General features: G+C 40.6%; 1 protein-coding gene across 5 annotated transcripts in view; it reads left to right on the top strand.

The window, feature by feature from the left end:
• The first annotated feature begins 3876 nt into the window (after positions 1–3876).
• MBNL3 (muscleblind like splicing regulator 3) overlaps positions 3877–24209 on the top strand; it is a 126943-nt gene continuing 106610 nt past the window's right edge. Inside the window, exons 1-2 of one of the 5 annotated variants that reach the window (XM_079911765.1) lie at positions 3877–4129; positions 4915–5109. The gene's annotated coding sequence lies outside the window, so the exon portion shown is untranslated. The remainder of the gene's footprint in view (positions 4130–4914; positions 5110–24209) is intronic. The other 4 variants (XM_079911763.1, XM_079911766.1, XM_079911767.1 and 1 more) reach the window with 4 other exon arrangements.

The raw sequence follows: 24209 nt of genomic DNA, 5'->3' as shown, positions 1-24209 counted from the left end.
CTGGGATAAACAATATTTGATCAAGGCTTAAAATGATTTTAGTAAGTTTCTATATTTTATTGGCATCATTTTGATTAAAATGCCCATATCAGTGAGAGGCAGTATGGTATAGCAAGTGTCTGAGTTCAAATCCAGCTGGACCCCATAATCACCCCATGTCTCTGCATAAGTGGCAGAGACAACTAACTTTGAATCCTGGTTCTGCCACTTAATAGCTTTGCTAATTCGTTACTTTGGATGAGCCTCACTTTCCTGTTCTTAACATGGGGACATAATGATATTTACCTTATAGAGATTATTGTGAGGATCAAATGAGCTAACTTGTGAAAAATGCTTAGTACAGTGGTTGGCATGGAGTAGTTCCATAGTAAATGCTGCTATTGTAAAGGTCATATGCTTAAGTGATAATAAGCCGTGTTTTTCTTTTTTATATCATTCTTATCTTTTGAATCTATTCTTACGTTTTTGTATCGTTTTTATCTGTATCATTCTTACCACATTTCCCTCTGAAGAGAATTTTAAGAAATATACCATACGTTTCAGTACTCAAGGATCATTTGTATAACATATCCTTCAAAGGCTTGGGGAAGAAAATCACCTTATAAATCCATCTGGCCTGGGTGTGTTTTGGAGCGTGTGAGTCTTTAATATTTCTCCTGTTTTCTTCTGCGTTTATTAGAACGTATTCAGATAATTCTGACAGTTTTGTCCAAGTGAAAGAAAAATATGAATTTCAGAAATTTTCTCTGCAACCTGAGAATGTTGATCTAGTCATTATCTATGTTTGCAATGATTTCAAGATGCAACTAGTTATTGGATGGCCTCATCACTCCTTCTGTAAGAAATACAGTCTGCATCATTTTACAAAGGGGTTACCTTGGAAGCTGACATTTATTTGACTGTCTAAACCTTTTTAAAAATGAGTCTGCTGTCTTTTTTTCCTGTTTATCTAATCAGAACCTTTGTGTGAACCCCAACCCCCCAATTCCCAGCTCTGAATGGAAAATGGAAAAGGCTTGTCAGAAATGGATGAATAATCAGTGTCTATAGCCCTTCAACCACCCTAAAATAGCCAGAGGCTTCTGTATGGAATGGCCACAAATGATGTCGTGGGGCTGCAGGCTGCGGAGCCATTGCTAGAACAGCAGCAGCAAACAGGACTATTTGCTAATGACATTAGGTGGTGACAATAATTCCACAGGTTCAAAAGAGAAAGGAGGTGCTTCACATTTTTGTGCATAGCACGACCCTGCCCGCATGTCCAATACTGTAGCATCAGTTGACCATCTTTGAAAAAGAATAATAAATGAGTTATGTGCCTTCGCAGAGGAGTAAAAACATAATTCTGGTAGAATAAGTTGAGAGTTCAAAAGTCCCTCAAAACCATGGGGCACTGATATCCGAGAGCGTTTTACTTTTCATCATCTTTAAAAACACAGCAACATTTGTTTGATGATGGATTACAATAATCCTTTTGTTACTAAACCATTACATAACTTTTAGAATTCTTTCCTGTATCCATCCAAGTTAATTAGATTTATTGGAAGAACAGGCCACTTGAGAGGCTGCTGCATCCTTACCTACAGTCTTAGCTTTACATCTGTATGTGTGTTAAGACATAACGAGAGTACATTCCCTAAGTGTATTTAAATGTTTGCTTACCTGCTGTATTTGACTGGCTGCAGGGAGAGGGACAGGAGTGAAAATTTAAATCCAAGTAATGTGAAGCACTGACCTTTGAAGATCCATTAGGAGCAGTGGTTCTGAGGCTATCCCAAAATGCAACGAGAGAAGTGTAAGTTATTCAGAGACTATAATGTACAAACATTGTTTTCAGAACTCATCTAGTGGGTCAGTGAGTACACAACTTGATTTTTCCTGGGTCGTGACCCCAATCACGCCGAAGGAAAAGAGAAGAAAAGAAAACGTTGTCTAGCTCTACCCACTCCACTAAAGTGGAAAGTAATTCCAAGGTGAGTCTACCCCAGAGAGCAAATGGGCCCTTTTAAAATGCTGAGGGGAGGGGACAGCAATTTCCTACTGCCTTTGAAAACACTCCCTAATGACCTGGTGGCATGGAAATTTGCCTAGCTTCATTTGTCACACCACCCTGGATACAAGGGGGACAGTTTACCAGGCTCAAATTTGTTTATAAGGTTGTTCTCCCCTTCAGTGTGGAAAAGAGAGAATAATAAAGTCTCATTTGCAACTTTCACTGGTCAGAAATTTCCAGCAAGAGACAGTGTTGAAGCTGTGCTATGCTGAGAACCAGCAAACTGACCTACTTGTGACTTGAAATTTATGATAAAACAATTATTTCAGCCATGCAATAACAACAAAATCAAGCCAGCTTGTGTGGGATTAGGGAAAGCCAGAGTGTCCCACAGGAGATGTGGTTTGCCACGGTGGGCAGAGGTAAGGGAACCAGTGTTGACCCAAGTTATGTTTAGCATAAAGACTCCTTTGTTGACTCGCTGTGATAACAGTTCCTCATTTGTTAGATCATTGGGTATAAAGTTATATAATTCAGCCTTGCCCTTCTCTCCAGCCTACTGTGGTAGCCAACACCTCCTACTTTTAGCTATGGCAGTTCCTGGACTGCAAAAGCCATTTCCTATATGTCAGCCAACTTTGACTTTTAGAGTAGGGCAGGTCATTTGGCAAGTTGGAAGGGAGGTGGGGAAAGGTGGTTAGGAATGAAAGTGTCTTTTTTCCTTTTTTTTCAAATGACTAGAAACTCCTGCCTTCTGTTTGACTTATGCTACGATTCTACCCACTATTACAAACCTATCAGACACCGCCCCTGCACGTTGTCCTGATAACTTTCACAGTGTTTGTCAGATGCCACAAAGGGTTTTTCTCAATTATTTAAAGAGCACAAACTGCTCCTATTATCCCACATTTAACAGTGATTGATTTCTTGCCTAATATCAGCTGGAGAATTCTATTTGGATCAGTCGGGCAGAATTTTTTAAAACGTAATGAGCCTGAGAATTCACTCCACTCTTCTATCTCACTGCTGCTTAAATATCTCCTGTAATGTTTTTGCACTTTCTGCAGAGCATGTAGAACTCTGTACTGGGGTAAAGCAGTTCATTGCAGGAAAGCAGCCCATGAATTGCTATGAGCTTGTCACTGAGGATCCTGCATATGTGTGTGTTTTCAGCTACAACTGTCCTCCTAAGATTAAATAAAAGCATGCGTTTATTATTGTGGGGCTCCAATTAAGGGACAGCTGGTGTTCCTATTACACTTGCATTAAATCAGAACTTGTAATTTAGCTATCCAGATGTACATTATTTTAAGTCAAAATATATAATTGCATTTGCTTTGTACATGTCATTCAAAAGTATCTGGTACCCTACCTTAGGGCTCCTCCTACCCTTCAAACTCCGTTAAAGAGGGGGAACTATTCGCACAGATCAATGATTCCCTTTCTGAGGTTAGCGTCTTAAAGGGAAATAAAGGATTTATAGAAGGGACAGGACCCAGGAAGGCAGGTGTTGAGTATTGGTGTGTATATAAATATATTTTTTTTGCCTTCAGTGGGCCGACATATTTATTCACTAAGGTCATTTTTGGAATTACCTATTTCACCTTACCTGTATCCAAAGTGACTATAAAAGTACAGCTTTGAACCACACTGCATTTCTCATTGGCACTTCTGTTCCTGCAGCTCTAGAAACTTTGCTGCCTCCCTCCCCCGCCCCCTCCGGGGCTGTGTGCAAGCTCTGTTTGTTCTCGCTTTTGTAAAACCTGAGCCTTATGATTTGTCCCCCCTCCCCTTCCCTTAACAATGAAATAAAAAGCCTTTGCAGCGGGGGCTGGGCCGGCGGGTTGGGGGGAAAAGGCGCCACACCCCCTGAGAATAAAGCCCGCGCTTCGCTCCGGGAGAACCGAGCACGAATGAACGAACCACACAAAGAATATATTTGGCGACGGAACAGCGCCCTACAGGAAGAAAGTGCCCGCACTCAGAGCGGGATCCGGCGCGCGACTTTTTGGCGCTCTCCGGGAGCAGCGAGAAGTAGGCGGAGGACAGAGAGTCCCGGGCTGGGCGCGGGAGCGGGGGCAGCACGCAGCCCCATTCCCACGCGTCCGGGGCTGGGAGCGGCGCGCGCCGGACCAGGTGAGGTCGGCGGCGGCGGCGGCGGCGGCGGCGGCGGCGGCGGGGCCGGTGCATGGTGTGCCACGCTACCTGGCCGGGCGGGGCGGGGCCGGGCGGCCGAGGGCGGCAGCGTGCCGCCTCCCAGCCCGGGAGCGCCCGCGCGCCGCTCCACTGCCCGGCGGAGTTTGGCGGGAGTTGCCGTTCGGGCGCCCGAAGCCCCCTCGCCGGCGCCATGCCCTCGGCGCGCCGCGCGTGTGCCGGGCGCTGGACGCGGCGAGGGCCTGCCCGCCGCAGGGGCCTGGGCCGCCGGGTCAGCGGGCGCTGCCGGGGGCCGGCGGGCGGAGGGCACGCCTTTGGCTGCGGCCGGGCGGGGTTTGGACCGGGGTTGCCATGGCAGCCGCTAGCCCGGCCCGGAGCCCCACGCCCGCCTGCCGCTGGGGAGCCGGGGAGCTCTAGGTGTGCTCCAAGTGGACTAAACCAAGCGCTAGGGAGGCGCGGGGAGGGCCGGCCCGGGTTCCCCGCTGTTCCCCGGCCCGCCGGCCGGCCCCGGGGAAGGGCCCCGAAGTAGTCGAGTAAAAGAAAATCTTCTGGCCTCTGGGCCCGAAAGGAGGCTCGCCAAAGCACGGGGCGTGGGGGGAAGAGGGGATCGGAGGGATTGTCGCCTCCGTCCTGGAGTCCCCGTGTGCGTGTCTCTCGCTTGACATTTTATACCCCACCGCGGCCGACTCGGAGCCGGGTTGCCCGTCCCAGCCCTGAAGTTCTGTAGGTGGGGCGGGCTTTAATTTGCTTATATCTAATGATTTCAGGAGCCTCGCTTTAAAATGGCGGCATTGAGTATCCACCCCTGCTAGAGGCTCTCCCGGCACCGGGGCCACCTCGCGCAGCGCTGCTTTTGCTTCTGCCGCTAACAGATGGCATGTGCTGCTGTCGCTGCCGCTGCCCCCGCCGCTGCCGCTGAGAGCGGGACCCCTTAGGCTCTGGGTTCGCAGTAGCAGCCGAAGGTAAGGATGGCGAGGAGTTGGGGTTGTTGAGCGTGGCTGCCTTCCTAGGACGCCGACGAAATCGAATGCCTTTTAAACTTTACTTTTCAAAATGGCAAAGAGAAGGAAAAGTAATCCTGCAACTTTTTGCAATTTTAGGGCTTTGATCTGTCTTATTGTTCTGCTTCCTTCTTTCTTTTTTCCCTTTCTTTTTACTTCTTCTTCCTTTATATATATTGCATATATAACCTATATATAATATACATTTTGTAATTTAAAGGAACTTGCATGGCATATTATCAGCAAATGCTTCTAGCCACTCATTTCCCCGTGGCCATGCGATATCGTGGGCAGTGCCCCAGCTTTCATGCTGAGCCGTGTCTCTTGCCGCTCTGGATCAACACATTTGGGCAGCTTGCTTTTACTACCGGCATCTGAAGGGCCTGAAGGTAGATTTTAGGAGACTATTGAAACGGTAACTTTAATTTTTAGCGTTCACACAAATAACTCTTATGGTCAGAAAATGAAATTAAATCAAGACGAGCAACCCAAGTTAACATTCAGGTGATTCAATTGTGTAGTTTTATCATTAGTAGACCTACTGTGTGTTTTCTGACTATTGATTGGTATAGATTGATACAACAGTGAGGGTGAATTTATTGTTGCTGTAATTAAGGTAGTGTGTTTTCCAAAAGTTCTTTTTTCTTAGATGTTCCTTAAATGCTAGTGTTTATGAATTGGGCATGGATCCCCACAGCCTAACGCTACACATGTATTGAGTTCATGGGAAACCATCAATTAAAACAAAACTATTGCAAGATTTAATTTTGAAATGGTTGATAATTTTTCGCTCTGTTGACTCCCTGGTTTAATGTCTTTGGGTGGTTACTGATATAATGGTTGGAAAGTAGACTGTTGAAATAGCTGTACAAAAGACTAGACATCGGTGTTTAATACAATTGACCTGAGGTTTTTTTCCCTTTGATGAAAGGCATATTGTCAATGAAGCTTAACAGAGACCTCAGATTTTTCTAGTTACATTCACATTTTCCATTTTGCCTATGAAAATCTAGTCCTTAATGGTTTTTTTAAATAAATTTATTTATTTATTTTTGGCTGAGTTGAGTCTTTGTTGCTGGGCACGGGCTTTCTCTAGTTGCAGCGAGCGGGGGCTACTCTTCGTTGCGGTGCGTGGGCTTCTCATTGCAGTGGCTTCTCTTGTTGCGGAGCTCGCGCTCTAGGCGTGCGGGCTTCAGTAGTTGTGCCTCGCAGGCTCTGGAGCGCAGGCTCAGTAGTTGTGGCGCATGGGCTTAGTTGCTCTGTGGCAAGTGGGATCTTCCCGCACCAGGGCTCGAACCTGTGTCCCCTGCATTGGCAGACGGATTCTTAACCACTGCACCACCAGGGAAGCCCCTTAATGTTTAAATACTTTTAAAAGTTGTTTTAAAAATGTTTCTCAATATGTAATACTTTGGGGGGATGCTTTCATATTTATTGAAACTTCCCTAAACATAGCCTAAAAGGGCTTCTGCCCACAGCCCAGCTGATACTATTCTACCTCTGTCCACTTTCGACTTCTCCCAAAGCAGTAGAAGCTACTTGGCTGGCAGATTCTCCTGTTATTAAATTAAGCAAGCTTCTGGGGAGTGACGGGGGGGAAAAGAGATTGTTTTGCACTTATTAGAAATGGTGCAGTTTTCCTGCCCAGATGCTGTAGTGTGCCTAAAAAGAACTTAACTGTTTCCAGTGGAGTTACTATGTAATCCGTTTTCCAGATTATTGTTGGGAGAAGTGTTTGGGGCAGTTCATTGCTTCACATCTGAAAGGAGAGTTCCTCCTGCAGGTAGAGAAATAGATACTTGCATTTTTGCAAGAGAGCAGGGGTGACCAAAAGCAGCTTCCCACGTTTTTAGTGATTACATCCTTAGATTTCAGCTCATGAAGCTTTGCTTCCTCATGTGCTGCCTCGTTGCTGAATGACTTTGGACCAAATGCATCCTTAAAAAGGGGGTGCTGGGGTGGGTGCTAAACCTTGGGCCCAGAACAGACAAGCTGAGCTAGTGTCAGAGACATTAGGAAGACATTTTGCCAGTTATACATTCTGCGGCTTCATATAGTGATGAGATTGGAGACCTTGTGTGAAAACAGGTGAAGGAGTTTGTCAGAAAAAAAAATATTTTGAGAGAGAATTGATATAGTGCTGGGCTAGGGGTGGTGACTGAATGTTTCGCTCTATTTCTAAGAGCTACTTCATTTCTCTAATTTCCTTCGCTGCTTTAAGCCCTCATAATGATTCCCAGGACTATTATAAAGTCCCTTTTTTTCCCTCAACTGTCCACTGAAGGCATTTCACAACAGCTGCTTTTTAAGGGGGATAAAACCTATGATTCTGAGCTGGTATCTGAATTCTCTTTGGTAATCTCCTGAACCTACCTTTTACCTAAGCAATGCTTTGCACAAATTAGGTGCTTAATAAATGTGGAGTTAAAAAGAAAAATGAGTAGTCGGTAAACTCACAGAGGAGCAGATTTCGTGCTCAGCTTTTAATTTAAACAGAAGATTTTCTGTTTTTTGTGAGCTGGCAAGAACCTCAAAATTTGAAGTAATTTAGAACAGCATTCCCCCTAATTGCTTGCATTTTATTTGCCTCAAATGGGTTCTCTTGCTTCTCACCGCAGTGCTAGGCACTTGTGTAATTCATCCTTCTGACCAGTAGGTGTATTATTATCTGCCCAGCTCTACCATATGAAAAAGTAATCACAGCAGCCGGGGGAAGAAAGGTTTTGTCTTTGGAGGCTGTACAGTACTGCACGTGCTGGAACAGTGGCCATATGTGGGCTGCTGTTCAGATGCTGACAGTGTAGTCGGAAGTACAATTTTGTTCTCCACCCGACTGTCTTTATATGCGAGACGGAAGGGAAGGAAAGAAGAGAGTGAGAAGCCCTAACGTGATGAAGATTTTCCTTCCGAAAAATGTACACTTATCCTGCTTAACAGCGCAGTCAATTCAGGAAGGTGGCAGAATTGTTCTGTTTCGAAATAAATCACGTTGTCTGATAGGATTACAAACAGGGATTGGGGCCTAGCAGACAAGAATAAGTTACAGTCCATGTTTGACAAGTAATTTGATCCTGTAATTAAAGTTAGATAATGGTCACTGCCATGTTAAAACTATCAAGTGTCTGAAAGAGCAGTCAGGCTACACTCACCTTGACTTCGTTAAGGTGCTTCCATACAGTTGAGTTTTCTTATAACAATGTCTAGTAGGGTGAACAGATGGATTTTTTTCCCATTATAAATGTATGTGATGTCAAGAAAGTAGAAATAAGTTTTGTTTCTTTGGGGGAATTTGCCTCTCCCTACGTGTGACGCACTTCTCGATCCAAAAAATAGAAAGAAACCCGTGCCTCAGATAAAATGAAGTGGGCATTTTTCCTCTAAGAGAATAAACTGTTTGGGAGCAAGTAGTTTAATTGCCAACCAACCCAAAACAAACAAATACAAATTATGATCCAAAAGAAAGCAATTAAATCTGTATTAATGTAGGCTTTTAGATCTTAAGGAATCCAGATGGTCTGTGGCATTCTGCTCTTCCTCAACGGTTATATATTGCCTCAAGACAGCCAAATGACAATGTTGGAAAGGCACCTTCGAGAATTAGAATAAATAAGTTATCAGTTACATTACCGGGTGTTAATGACATCCATGTGACCTAAAAGGGGTCAGAAAAGTTTTTTTTCCAGATCATTCTAGTAAAGACAATATAAAACCATCATTTACTTCTACTTGGTTTTAAATAGAGTGACAGTGTTTTTAAAAGAGTGATGGAGAAATAATGCAATCTGGGAAGAGGGACCTTATTTTTATTTGAGAAATAAAGGTACTCCCAAGTTGTCTGGACACATGAAAGCACACACATGTGCACACATGTGCAAACTAGTCTTCATTTTACGACAATTTATACAGCCGGGCATTGATTTATTCCTGGAAGATTGTGGGAAAAATACCTATTTTTACAGCAATCCTCCAACTCTAAGAATGAAAGAAAAAATGCTTCTTTTTTAAAAAGCATTCATAATAAATGCTTGTATTACATGATTCTCTCTGAGGCTCTGTATGTTCAACTCCAGTCAGTTAACTTTCAGAGAAAGGATACGTTGATCACAACTCAAGAGGAAACAGAAATGAAAGGAAGCTTGCTTTAAGCACGTGTGTGTGTTTGTGTGTGTATATGTAAGTGAATATACATATGAATGTATATAACATGTACATTGTATATAACATGTATGTTGTGTATATTCACATACGTATGTCACACACGTATATATATATATATACTTTTTTCTCCCTCTATATGTATATGATCCTTTTCAAGAAACTCAAGCATAGTAACCCCAGAACTCTTTATAATAGCCATGAGAACAAAGTGTTAAGGGGTAAAAAGGAGACCAATGAGAGATTTAGGAATCAATTAGGCACGCTTGTTAAAATATTATGTCCACTCTTAAGTCCTTCCTCCATCAGCATTAAGTTGGCTTATGAGTAGAAGGAGTGCTTTGTTTCTGACGTTAGGCAGGAGTTCATTTTATGCCCACACAGTGGGTGAACTTGAGGGGCCCAGAAGTGAAGGGCCTCCAGTTGAGAAAGGCAGTCTGGGCAGAATTGCAGGAGGTTGGTATTAGACTTCCAGCAGGCTCTGTGATCTCCTTAGGCCATGGGGGCATCCTAGGGACTGACAGTTTGGCGGATCTTGTTTTCCAGTGTGGATCACTCAAATTAGCTTAAAATTGTCCCCAACAGTTATTCTTTGAATCTCGAGCTTCTTGGCATTGCCCGCAACTGGTGTGGAAATCTGAAAATGGTTTCTAAGGCTTATTCAGGTTTCCTTGAATGTATGAGTAACTCCTTATTAGGCAAGTTCCTGGGTCTCCTTACCTCATATCACCAGTGCCTGGCACATACTAGGCTGTCAGTAAAACTTGGTTAAGTAAATGGGAGAATAGTCTTTCTAACTTGTTCTTTTATTTTATGAACAGCCTTCCTGTGATTTCAGGTAGCGTTATCTATTTTTGATTGACAAAAAAAAATTAACCCAACAACAAGCAGAATATCCTGCTGGAGGCGTTGATAACAGCTCTGTCACAAGTCCAGGGAAAAGCAAGAAATGGCAACCTTTGGGCTGAGACCTCGAGGAGTAGCCTGAAAACCAGTTGCTCTTTTTCTGTCACCTGTAGTTGCATTTAGTAGATCTCCAGCACATCCCAGAGAAATCAGTCTGCAACAAGAAGTTATGTAGCAACAGTCCTTCAAATCATTTCACCAGATAAAAAAAGGAACAAAATCAGAAATACCGTGACTCAGATGCCTCGTGTCATGTATAGTTTAGAAAGTGATGAAGAGAGACAAAACCCAAAAAGAACACTGAGAGCTGTCTCATTTTCAGTCAAACACTGATTGCCCATTTAGAGGGTGAATTTGCATAGGTTTTTATTTACCAAGATACAGGTATGAATAGCGCCTCTTTTTACTGTGTCCAGAAAGCAAAGTCCACACAGTGGAAGAGACAAGAGCTGCCATTTCAGATCCACCACAATCATCTTTTGTGCCCGGAGGACCATCAGTCTTTAGGTACAGCTTTTGTAGCCTCTCCTTATATAGCGGCATGAAGAAACCAAACAAGGGGGTGGGTTTTTATTTGGGGGGGGTGGCCTGTTAGCAAAAAATGAGAGTGAAAGAACCAGAGAGCTTGCATTTCACCTTTTGTTTTTAGTCTTCAACCTTCACGCGGGAAAACAAAACAAAGCAGAACAAAAGCACCGTGTACAATATTAGCTTGGGCATACATCCCATAGTATAATTCCCCAGCTGTTTGCTTTACAAACTTAGAAAATGAGATTGTCACCTAATGTTAAGGTGGCTGCTTTATTATGATTGGATTCATGTACTATATAGTGGTTTTTCTGAGTTCTATTTAAAACGTATAGAGAAACGCGCTCAACCAGAGGCATGGCACAGTGGCAGAGATCACATTTCACCTCAGCACCCAACTGGAGTTTGCGTTTGTCCTCTGAAAAGCAGGCATTCAATAACTGGCCCAATTGTGGGTGCTATTTTGTTAAAGAACACGTTGATGTTTCCCCAAATTCTTGGAATCTGTGATAGATGAGGATTCCAAAGAAGAGAAGTGGATTCTTTTCAGAAGTGATTTTGAGAAAAATTTAAACTCCTAAGTCGTTGATGTCAGCATTTTTCCTAAGTAATTGGATAGCACCAAGAAAAACCTTATTAGCTCACGCAGAAGTATGAAGTGAAAAATAGTACAGATTATAGGGTCACATTTTATGTCTAAAGTCTTCAAATGCAGAAAAACATGGGGGGGGGCGTGGTCGAGGAGGTGCCGTGTAATCTGATCTGTTTCATGAATGCCTATAGCAGTGGCCTCAGCCACAGACACGGGCTGTGTCAATAAGTGCTCTGCGGCTTTCTGAAGCCAGGGTCTGGGCTGGAATCAGGTTGACAGGCTCCCCAAGGGAAGGCATTTTTTGAGAAAGACATTAGAGTTTGGCAGAACTTTGGCCAACTAGCTGCCCTGCTACCATTTATTAATCCTCTTTCTCAGAGAGATAAACCTGGTTTTGCTGGGGGACTCATTCGGACATACTGTAGCAATAATACGAGGGCAAAATGCTTGTGCTTCCCGACTGAAACTTCCCCTCCAAAGCTCTTTTGTGACTGAGAAGTTGACAGGCTGGAGAAATGTGACACAGGGCTTGGCATTTCACAGTGCTAGAAAAAGAAGAGAATACCTCCATATGTTGTGAAGAGTGTGGTGATAATAATAAAGGATCTAAAATGTGATTCCCTTAGAGAGCTCTCATACATGCACATACTTTGAAGTTGCACAAGTCATGATGTGGGCTGGTGAGAGAGAGAAAGAGACAGAGAGTCAGAGGGAGAGAGAAACCAAATTTACGAAGCTAGTTCCTCTTCTCTGGGATATTGTAGTCTGCAGTTTTCTCTTACTAATCAGATGCATGCAAATTGTGGTTCTGAAAATAAACCCAAAATTAACAGGAAACATCTAGGCTATCTAATGTCTGATTCTGAGCACTTTTACTTTTCCTAATGTGGTCTGTTATTCCTGTATTCATTAAAAGTGCAGAAGTTCAAGTGACTGGTTGTATGGCCTGTGCTAAGGAAAATTTTTTGGAAAAGTTACTTTTTTCACTTGCAAGCTTAGATCATCTAATAGCCCTCCTCATTGCCCTTCCATCTATCCCCAAATAAGTTTCCATAGTATTTTTAACCACCTATGAAAACAGTTCAGACGGAGGCAGTGAGAAATGGTGACAAGCAATGACAGGAAATGCCGTTTGCGCTGGTCTCCTTCATAACTTAGTGAGGCCACAGCTGGCTGATTTGATTTTAACTTCCTGTTTGGGGGCTACTTGGGTCAAAAGTAGCAGTGTTTTCTGTATAGAGATTTTTTTGGCTTTATTCTTTAGGGCCACAGTAAATCTGTCACTGGACTGCATGTTTTATATATTTTATGGACTATCATGTGGTTTGAGTTTAATTTGGAAGGCAGTGCTTTTACAGTCAAGATTCCCCCCCACCACCACACACACACGTGCAGCTTTAGGGTCTGGGGTTGCATGGGCCTTTGAAAGTTTATAGCTCTATTTACACAATAGTGATTGCTGAGAAGGGCATTTCCTGCCAGTTAATGACTGGTCGGAAAGGCCAACAGTCCAAATCCAGGGAGAGACAACCATTCATTAAATGCCACTAAGGGACCAGGGCGCTTTTATCACGAAGTGGTTAGGAGAAAGTGAAAACGCAGTCTGCCTTTTGAAGAGCCCAAAGCAGCGCCGGCAGAACCAGATATGGATGTGCTGCCTTGTGGTATGAAGAACGGAGCTTCTTTTCATGACAGGGACCAACTGACTTTCCCACAGGGTGCCAAATCAAGACGTGGGTGAGGAGGGCATTTCCTTCAGGTTGATGACCCAGTGGAGAGGGGACAAATAAAGATAAGGGCCCTGAACTTGCCAAGTATTAGCTGCCTGAAAATGGTCAACTCACAGGTGTTACAGCTACCTTAAAAACCTTTAAGATCACATGGTTGAATTTCCTAATTGGTTGAATAACTGATCATTGCCAAAGTGGACAAGAATTTAGGGATGGAAAGAATGATCTCTTTTCAAGGTCAGTTTAGCAGGACACCGATATTACGTTTCAATTCCCTAATATAAAGAAAAGGTAAATAATATGTATGAAGAATGCTTTGCCTCTTGTGGAAGCACCTTTGAGGGCTGTAATATTAACCATTTAACCTAAGACATTCCCAGGAAACAGTTTTGTCCGCAGTATAATTCTTGCCTGCTATAAAGCAGCTGAGGTGTGAAGAATTTGGCATTGATTTAGAGCGAAAACAGAATAGGACCGAGATTAGGTTCACATCCAGGAATTACTGACTTCCTGGCCTGTCCTTTGCTCCCTTAGCTTCCTAAGCCTTCAATTTGCTAAAATGTTAAATGTTTATAAAGGATAAACATCTGTTCTAAGTTCTTTAATAGATACCTCCACATAAGGGAGGTTGTGGGACACCCTGACTTCAGAACTTGGCTTGGTCCTTTACCTTGAAATTTTCTTTCATATCTATCAGATTTGGTGGGGGGATGGCAGGGGTGGACTGAACCTCTAAAATACGGGCAATCATAATAGGCCAGACACCTGGGTTTCTTCATGGGATTGAGAAATCTGTCACAGGCGGCACAAACCAAATATTAAGTTTCATTTTTGGGTCTGGAAAATGTCATTACATGCTTTTAAAATATTCAGTAATCCAAAGATTGCTGGTTATAACCAGTTCAAAAAATAAAAGTTTTCCAAAGTTTAAAACACTACAAATGAACTGTATACCAATTACTGTTGTTATTATTAGATGAGGCCTCGAGCACATTTATAAACAAAGAAATGACTTGGATGAACTAAAAAAAAATTTGAAAACATGATTTTATTATTTTGAGCATTCTTGCATTTGAATGTTAAGATACACTAAAATTCTGCGAGCTCAGATTAAAGACAATATTCTGATTTACAAAACGTTTTGGATTAAGAACAAATAAGGTTCTTCTGAGTAGATGTCCTGTTACCTGAATTAACACACATTTGTAATTAGCAACACAGCTGCATTTAAATAATGATCCAGAAACCTTAGAAGTATCTTGTTCTAGGAGTTTAAGTACCCCGTCCATCTTCTTGACATCATGTTTTGTTTAGCAAACCCTTTCTTTGTAGGTTATCCCCAAATATATTTCAAGCTGGTTCGGATTCAGTTACCACAGTCTGTACTAGTGGCCTCAAAATTAATGAAGATTTACCCTACTATAAGTGAAGCCAATACCATTACCTTGTGGCGTGTGAAAAGTCTATTTGTTCTATCAGCGTAGTCTTCAAGTGGTGGGCAATAAGTCATTAGTGCATAATGAAGTCTGTTTAGTAGGTTATGACTAACATTACTTTTAAACAAAATTGAATAAAATATACAGCAAGAAAACATCAGACTATATCGTGTAGTAGGCTTAGATATTTTTTGTGAGACTTATTTCAGATCTATGCACATATGTACTTAGGATGTAAAATGTATTTCTCACTATTTGTTGCTGTTGAAAAGGTTTAAAAGTCAGTGTTTTAGTAGATGTTATTTCAAACCAGGTCAGAAATGTTTTTTCCTCTTTTTTTTTGAAGGGAAAGTGGTCAAGGGATACTGGGGTCTTGGGTGCTGACATACTGAATGATGTTGGTTAAGTTCCTTCACAGTTGTGTGTCTGTTTTTCAAACTGAGAAGTGAGACATATTGCTGTAGGAATGCTGTAAGATTTAACGTCTATGATATGTTGTAGTCCCGAGGGTATACACTTTATGTAAGTATTATGTATTTACCAAGTGTTATTGATAGACCATGAGACACAGAAAATAATGCTAGCTAGGAACAGAAGACAAAAAAAGACATCTTAGAAAAACAACAACAATAACTAAAAATCTTGGGATGGCTGGGTGTGAGGTGCTTGTAGCAGCAAAAGAATGGTTAAAAAGTTTAAATGTAGAAAAAAGCCCACATTAATATGAGTTTAATGAGTTCAAAAATTGGCTTTGATTTTTACAAATCTAAAATGGTCATATCAAGAGAGAAGAAAGCTGATTTTTAAATAAATATAAATGTACACATTTACCATGTTTGGAAGAAAACCTGTGGGTGGCTATTTTCTTCTGCAGTGAGAAAAGGCACACATTAAAATGAATTTTAAAATTGTGGATGGGAGGCATAAGCCGAGAGTCTGTTAAATATACCTAGATCAATAGATGGGAATGATTACACAAATAAAGACAATGGTAGTCACATAGCCTTTCTAATTACTTTTTTGTACTGATGAGAATTAGGCCCAGCAGTAGGAAAAAAAAGATTTACTCATATGAGGTACTGAGTATAATCCATTAAGAGACTGGAGACCACCTTAGAAATCTGGACAATTTGTGCATATTCCCTTGAATTAGATCATTGTGAGGGGGAGGAAAATATTGCCTTCTGGGGTACTGTTGCATCTCTCCAGTACGTACGATCATAAGGATATTGTCCTTACCCACCCAGCCCCATCCCCAGTTCTCTGCCAGTGCCATGAAATCTCCTTTATGGCTGAACATGCTGACTTCATTCCCAAAGGTCTTTTACTGTGGACATCTTTCAGAGCCTTAATGCACTGCTGCTTTCTCCACACGGAGAATTTGAAATGAAATTAGGCTTTTCATCGCAGACATTTAAATGGTAAACTTAACTTACTACTCTGGAAATAAAATACAATTTCAGCTGTAATCAGTTGGTAACTAAATTCTGTCAATTGTAAATGAGTTCTTATCTCCCTCTTCAGATATACCATATTTAAAACTTGTTAAGAATAGAGAAAGGCTTACACATCTAATGGTTGTGTAATTAGCAATCAATTTATTAAATGGGATGTAAAACAAATTAAGCATCATAATAAAGTGTTATACCATCACCGACAAAAACGTTCCATGCATTACTCTATTCATGATGATAAAAACTAAAAAATGATGGATTAATCTGCATACATTTCCCGATCTTTGGAGCGACAGGTTTTAACTATTTCTTATTCTGTTTGTTAAAGCTGTTTAGAGAGCACTAATATGTATGTTTTTAGGCCACAGGATAACTCTGCCTATAGCATCTGTTTCACCATAAACAACATTTTAGTAGCGTAGAGTAGGTAGAATAAGATGTGGGCAGTTTAAGTGTGAGTTATTCAGGATTTTCAGTTGCAACAAGCATGTGGTTGTTTGTATGTTTTGGGCAAACAAAATTAGTCATTGGTTTGGGGTGTCAGCTACTTTTTTAAATTTTTAATTTTTTTATGCAATTTTAAAGGTTACACTCCATTTACAGTTATTACAAAATATTGTCTATATTCCTTGTGTTGTACAGTACATCCTTGAGCCTTTCTTATACCCAATACCTCCCACTCCTTCACCCTTATATTGCCCCTCACCTCCCCAGTGGTAGCCACTAGTTTGTTCTCTGTATCTGTGAGTCTGCCTCTTTTTTGTTATATTCACTAGTTTGTTGTACTTTTTAGATTCCACACATAAGTGATATTATACAGTATTTGTCTTTGTCTAACTCATTTCACTTAGCATAATGCCCTCCAAGTCCATTCATGTTGTTGCAAATGGCAAAATATCATTCTTTCTTATGGCTGAGTCGTATTGCAATATATGTATTTATTTTTATTTTTAAATTTTATTGAAGTATAGTTGATTTACAATGTATTAGTTTCGGGTGTACAGCAAAGTGAGATATATATATATATATATATATATATATATATATATATATATATATATATATATAAATTTTTTTTTCAGATTCCCTTCCCCTGTAGGTTATTACAAAATATTGAATACAGTTCCCATGCTATACAGTAGGTCCTTGTTGATTATCTATTTTATATATAGTAGTGTGTATATGTTAATCCGAAACTCGTAATTTATCCCTTCCCTGATCTTTCCCCTTTGGTAACCATAAGTTTGTTTTTGAAGTCTGTGAGTCTGTTTCTGTTTTGTAAATAAGTTCATTTGTATCATTTTTTTAGATTCCACATTTAAGTGATATCATATGATATTTGTGTTTATCTGTCTGACTTACCTCACTCAGTATGATAATCTCTAGGTCCGTCCATGTTGCTGCAGATGGCATTGTGTCATTCTTTTTTTGTGGCTAACTAGTATTCCATTTTGTGTGTGTGTGTGTGTGTGTGTGTGTGTGTGTGTGTGTGTGCATATCACATCCTCTTTATCCTTTCATCTGTTGATGAACACTTAGCTACTTTTTTCACTTTAGCCCTGTGGGTCTATTTTGTGAATACTTGGCAAATTAATAGTGATAAGAAAAAGCTATGGAAGAAGGTGTGCTAAATCCAACTAAACCCCAAGCTGTCATTCATTTTACACATCATCCTCGCTTTTCTCAGTCTGTGAAATATTATGATCCCTTGTGTAACACATCTGTCAAATTTCATTTAAAACTTCAAGGTATACATGGAACACAAGACCTTCGGCAGGTGAGTTTATTTTGTTTATTGTGAATGAAAATTTCCCTCAGAAGGCAATGAGACTGTGAGGGCAAACTGTCTTCTAGAATGAAGAAGGAAGATGGAAAGAAAGAAAGAGACGCTAGATTTGCTAGTCTTTTGCTTGGATAATTCCTTTTATCATATTCATCATTTTCGTGGGACCCTATTGGCCAAAAGAAAATTAAGATGTTGCTATTGCTGTTGGCAGAGTTTTTCCTAACTGATAAGTGAGGAAAACGTCTTGGTTCTAAGAATCACCACCATTAGTGCTTTCAGGAAGCCTGCAACGATTGGACATAAGAAAAACAAAAGCCTGGTCATCTCAGCTCCAGGACAGGAGCTCTGGTTCCTGTTGTTCCTCATGTTGAGTAATAATTCAAACAAGACAAGACAAACCCCTCTTGAAATGAGAGGTTGGTTGGTTGGTTGGTTCTTAAGTGAAAATAAGCTGGGTTTCCTTGAATCCCTGTAGAAGGAGTCTTGTGAAGCACACATGCAAACTTCAGAGTCTTCAAATTTTTAGCTTCCTAGAGCAGGACAGAACTTAGGTAATAAGAAGTCAGAGGGCTTCCCTGGTGGCACAGTGGTTGAGAGTCCGCCTGCTGATGCAGGGGACATGGGTTCGTGCCCCGGTCCGGGAGGATCCCGCATGCCGTGGAGCGGCTGGGCCTGTGAGCCATGCCGCTGAGCCTGCGCGTCCGGAGCCTGTGCTCCGCAACGGGAGAGGCCACAGCAGTGAGAGGCCCGCGTACCGCCAAAAAAAAAAGAAGTCAGAAAGTAGAATCAACAACCATTGCTTTTGTGTCGTTGAGGGTCCGTTTCTGATTTGCTGGGTGTGAATAGTGGCATAGAACTTAACCACGTGAGATGTCAGAGGCCTGCGACTTCCCTTGACACCTTCTTATGCTGGCAGGCCCAGACATTGGCTCTTGGAGTTCTTGGGTGGCAGTGCTTACTACCACCTTCGCCTCCAATCTTAATATCTGTAGGCAGGAGTTTATATATAGGAATAAAATTTGAACCCCCATTTTCAGGCCCAGTAAAAATGTCCTATAATAGACGTTTAGAGTCAACTGACATTTATCGAATACTTACTGTAGCCAGATGCTCTGCTACGTGCTTTCATTATTGTTATGACAATATTTTCCCTAGCTATGAAATGCAATTGGTTCTAGCCAGGCAAGTACTCTCTTTGGCATGAATAGATATCAGGCTAAAAATTGCACCTTCAGCTCTTTGCTCACTTTTTTTTTTTTTAACATCTTTATTGGGGTATAATTGCTTTACAACGGTGTGTTAGTTTCTGCTTTATAACAAAGTGAATCGGTTATACATAAACGTATGTTCCCATATGTCTTCCCTCTTGTGTCTCCCTCCCTCCCACCCTCCCTATCCCACCCCTCCAGGCTGTCACAAAGCACTGAGCCAATATCCCTATGCCATGCGGCTGCTTCCCACTAGCTATCTACCTTACTACGTTTCTTAGTGTGTATATGTCCATGACTCTCTCTCGCCCTGTCACAGCTCACCCTTCCCCCTCCCCATAACCTCAAGTCCGTTCTCCAGTAGGTCTGCGTCTTTATTCCTGCCTTACCCCTAGGTTCTTCATGACATTTTATTTTCTTAAATTCCATATATATGTGTTAGCATACGGTATTTGTCTTTTTCTTTCTGACTTACTTCACTCTGTATGACAGACTCTAGGTCTATCCACCTCATTACAAATAGCTCAATTTCGTTTCTTTTTATGGCTGAGTAATATTCCATTGTATATATGTGCCACAGCTTCTTTATCCATTCATCCGATGATGGGCACTTAGGTTGTTTCCATCTCCGGGCTATTGTAAATAGAGCTGCAATGAACATTTTGGTACATGACTCTTTTTGAATTTTGGTTTTCTCAGGGTATATGCCCAGTAGTGGGATTGCTGGGTCATATGATAGTTCTATTTGTAGTTTTTTAAGGAACCTCCATACTGTTCTCCATAGTGGCTGTACCAATTCACATTCCCACCAGCAGTGAAAGAGTGTTCCCTTTTCTCCACACCCTATCCAGCATTTATTGTTTCTAGATTTTTTGATGATGGCCATTCTGACCGGTGTGAGATGATATCTCATTGTAGTTTTGATTTGCATTTCTCTAATGATTAACGATGTTGAGCATTCTTGCATGTGTTTGTTGGCAGTCTGTATATCTTTTTTGGAGAAATGTCTATTTAGGTCTTCTGCCCATTTTTGGATTGGGTTGTTTGTTTTTTTGTTATTGAGCTGCATGAGCTGCTTGTAAATTTTGGAGATTAATCCTTTGTCAGTTGCTTCATTTGCAAATATTTTCTCCCATTCTGAGGGTTGTCTTTTGGTCTTGTTTATGGTTTCCTTTGCTGTGCAAAAGCTTTGAAGTTTTATTAGGTCCCATTTGTTTATTTTTGTTTTTATTTCCATTACTCTAGGAGGTGGGTCAGAAAGGATCTTGCTGTGATTTATGTCATAGAGTGTTCTGCCTATGTTTTCCTCTCAGAGTTTGATAGTTTCTGGCCTTACATTTAGGTCTTTAATCCATTTTGAGCTTATTTTTGTGTATGGTGTTAGGGAGTGATCTAATCTCATACTTTTACATGTACCTGTCCAGTTTTCCCAGCACCACTTATTGAAGAGGCTGTCCTTTCTCCACTGTACATTCCTGCCTCCTTTATCAAAGATAAGGTGACCATATGTGCGTGGGCTTATCTCTGGGCTTTCTATCCTGTTCCATTGATCTATCTTTCTGTTTTTGTGCCAGTACCATACTGTCTTGATTACTGTAGCTTTGTAATATAGTCTGAAGTCAGGGAACCTGATTCCTCCAGCTCCTTTTTTCTTTCTCAAGATTGCTTTGGCTAGTCGGGATCTTTTGTGTTTCCATACAAATTGTGAAATTTTTTGTTCTAGTTCTGTGAAAAATGCCAGTGGTAGTTTGATAGGGATTGCATTGAATCTATAGATTGCTTTGGGTAGTAGAGTCATTTTCACAATGTTGAGTCTTCCAATCCAACAACATGGTATATCTCTCCATCTATTTGTATCATCTTTAATTTCTTTCATCAGTGTCTTATAATTTTCTGCATACAGGTCTTTTGTCTCCTTAGGTAGGTTTATTCCTAGATATTTTATTCTTTTTGTTGCAGCGGTACATGGGAGTGTTTTCTTGATTTCACTTTCAGATTTTTCATCATTAGTATATAGGAATGCCAGAGATTTCTGTGCATTAATTTTGTATCCTGCCACTTTACCAAATTCATTGATTAGCTCTAGTAGTTTTCTGGCAGCATCTTTAGGATTCTCTATATATAGTATCATGTCATCTGCAAACAGTGACAGCTTTACTTCTTCTTTTCCGATTTGGATTCCTTTTATTTCCTTTTCTTCTCTGATTGCTGTGGCTAAAACTTCCAAAACTATGTTGAATAAGAGTGGTGAGAGTGGGCAACCTTGTCTCGTTCCTGATCTTAGTGGAAATGCTGTCAGTTTTTCACCATTGAGGATGATGTTTGCTGTGGGCTTGTCATATATGGCCTTTATTATGTTGAGGAAAGTTCTCTCTATGCCTACTTTCTGGAGGGTTTTTATCATAAATGGGTGTTGAATTTTGTTGAAAGCTTTCTCTGCATCTATTGAGATGATCATGTGGTTTTTCTCCTTCAATTTGTTAATATGGTTTATTACATTGATAGATTTACGTATATTGAAGAATCCTTGCATTCCTGGAATAAACCCCACTTGATCATGGTGTATGATCCTTTTAATGTGCTGTTGGATTCTGTTTGCTAGTATTTTGTTGAGGATTTTTGCATCTATGTTCATCAGTGATATTGGCCTGTAGTTTTCTTTCTTTATGACATCCTTGTCTGGTTTTGGTATCAAGGTGATGGTGGCCTCGTCAAATCTATTTGGGAGTGTTCCTCTCTCTGCTATATTTTGGAAGATTTTGAGAAGGATAGGTGTTAGCTCTTCTCTAAATGTTTGATAGAATTCGCCTGTGAAGCCATCTGGTCCTGGGCTTTTGTTTGTTGGAAGATTTTTAATCACAGTTTCAATTACAGTGCTTGTGATTGGTCTGTTCATATTTTCTATTTCTTCCTGATTCAGTCTTGGCAGGTTGTGCATTTCTAAGAATTTGTCCATTTCTTCCAGGTTGTCCATTTTATTGGCATAGAGTTGCTTGTAGTAATCTCTCATGATCTTTTGTATTTCTGCAGTGTCAGTTGTTACTTCTCCTTTTTCATTTCTAATTCTATTGATTTGAGTCTTCTCCCTTTTTTTCTTGATGAGTCTGGCTAATGGTTTATCTATTTTGTTTATCTTCTCAAAGAACCAGCTTTTAGTTTTATTGATCTTTGCTATCGTTTCCTTCCTTTTTTTAAATTTATTTCGATCTGATTTTTATGATTTCTTTCCTTCTGCTAACTTTGGGGTTTTTTTATTCTTCTTTCTCTAATTGCTTTAGGTGCAAGGTTAGGTTGTTTATTCGAGATGTTTCCTGTTTCTTAAGGTGGGCTTTTATTGCTATAAACTTCCCTCTTAGAACTGCTTTTGCTGCATCCCATAGGTTTTGGGTTGTCGTGTCTCCGTTGTCATTTGTTTCTAGGTATTTTTTAATTTCCTCTTTGATTTTTTCAGTGATCACTTCGTTATTAAGTAGTGTATTGTTTAGCCTCCATGTGTTTGTATTTTTTACAGGTCTTTTCCTGTAATTGATATCTAGTCTCATAGCGTTGTGGTCGGAAAAGATACTTGACACAATTTCAATTTTCTTAAATTTACCAAGACTTGATTTGTGACTCAAGATATGATCTATCCTGGAGAATGTTCCATGAGCACTTGAGAAAAATGTGTATTCTGTTGTTTTTGGATGGAGTGTCCTATAAATATCAATTAAGTCCATCTTGTTTAATGTATTATTTAAAGCTTGTGTTTCCTTATTTATTTTCATTCTGCATGATCTGTCCATTGGTGAAAGTGGGGTGTTAAAGTCCCCTACTATGAATGTGTTACTGTCGATTTCCCCTTTTATGGCTGTTAGTATTTGCCTTATGTATTGAGGTGTTCCTATGTTGGGTGCATAAATATTTACAATTGTTATATCTTCTTCTTGGATTGATCGCTTGATCATTATGTAGTGTCCTTCTTTGTCTCTTCTAATAGTCTTTATTTTAAAGTCTATTTTGTCTGATGTGAGAATTGCTACTGCAGCTTCCCTTTGGTTTCCATTTACATGGAATATCTTTTTCCATCCCCTCACTTTCAGTCTGTATGTGTCTCTAGGTCTGAAGTGGGTCTCTTGTAGACCACAAATATATGGGTCTTCTTTTTGTATCCATTCAGCCAATCTGTGTCTTTTGGTGGGAGCATTTAGTCCATTTACATTTAAGGTAATTATCGATATGTATGTTCCTATTCCCATTTTCATAATTGTTTTGGGTTCATTATTGTAGGTCTTTTCCTTCTCTTGTGTTTCTTGCCTAGAGACGTTCCTTTAGCATTTGTTGTAAAGATGGTTTGGTGGTGCTGAACTCTCTCAACTTTTGCTTGTCTGTAAAGGTTTGAATTTCTCCATCAAATCTGAATGAGATCCTTGCTGGGTAGAGTAATCTTGGTTGCAGGTTTTTCTCCTTCATTACTTTAAATATGTCCTGCCACTCCCTTCTGGCTTGCAGAGTTTCTGCTGAAAGATCAGCTGTTAACCTTATGGGGATTCCCTTGTGTGTTATTTGTTGTTTTTCCCTTGCTGCTTTTAATATGCTTTCTTTGTATTTCATTTTTGACAGTTTGATTAATATGTGTCTTGGCGTATTTCTCCTTGGCTTTATCCTGTATAGGACTCTCTGTGCTTCCTGGACTTGATTAACTATTTCCTTTCCCATATTAGGGAAGTTTTCAACTATAATCTCTTCAAATATTTTCTCAGTCCCTTTGTTTTTCTCTTCTTCTTCTGAAACCCCTATAATTCCAGTGTTGGTGCCTTTAATGTTGTCTCAGGAGTCTCTGAGACTGTCCTCAGTTCTTTTCATTCTTTTTTCTTTATTCTGCTCTGCAGTAGTTATTTCCACTCTTTTATCCTCCAGGTCACTTATCCGTTCTTCTGCCTCAGTTATTCTGCTACTGATTCCTTCTAGAGAATTTTTCATTTCATTTATTGTGCTGTTCATCTTTGTTTGTTTCATCTTTAGTTCTTCTATGTCCTTGTTAAATGTTTCTTGCATTTTGTCTATTCTATTTCCAAGATTTTGGATCATCTTTACTATCATTATTCTGAATTCTTTTTCAGGAGAGTGCCTATTTCCTCTTCATTTGTTAGGTCTGGTGGGTTTTTATCTTGCTCCTTCATCTGCTGTGTGTTTTTCTGTCTTCTCATTTTGCTTATCTTACTGTGTTTGGGGTCTCCTTTTTGCAGGCTGCACGTTCGTAGTTCCCGTTGTTTTTGGTGTCTGTCCC

Source organism: Stenella coeruleoalba, assembly GCF_951394435.1.
Source record: "Stenella coeruleoalba genome assembly, chromosome: X".
Lineage (NCBI taxonomy): Eukaryota > Metazoa > Chordata > Mammalia > Artiodactyla > Delphinidae > Stenella > Stenella coeruleoalba.
The sequence above is the reverse complement of the archived record's forward strand: the minus strand, read 5'-3'. Positions and strand labels throughout refer to the sequence as shown.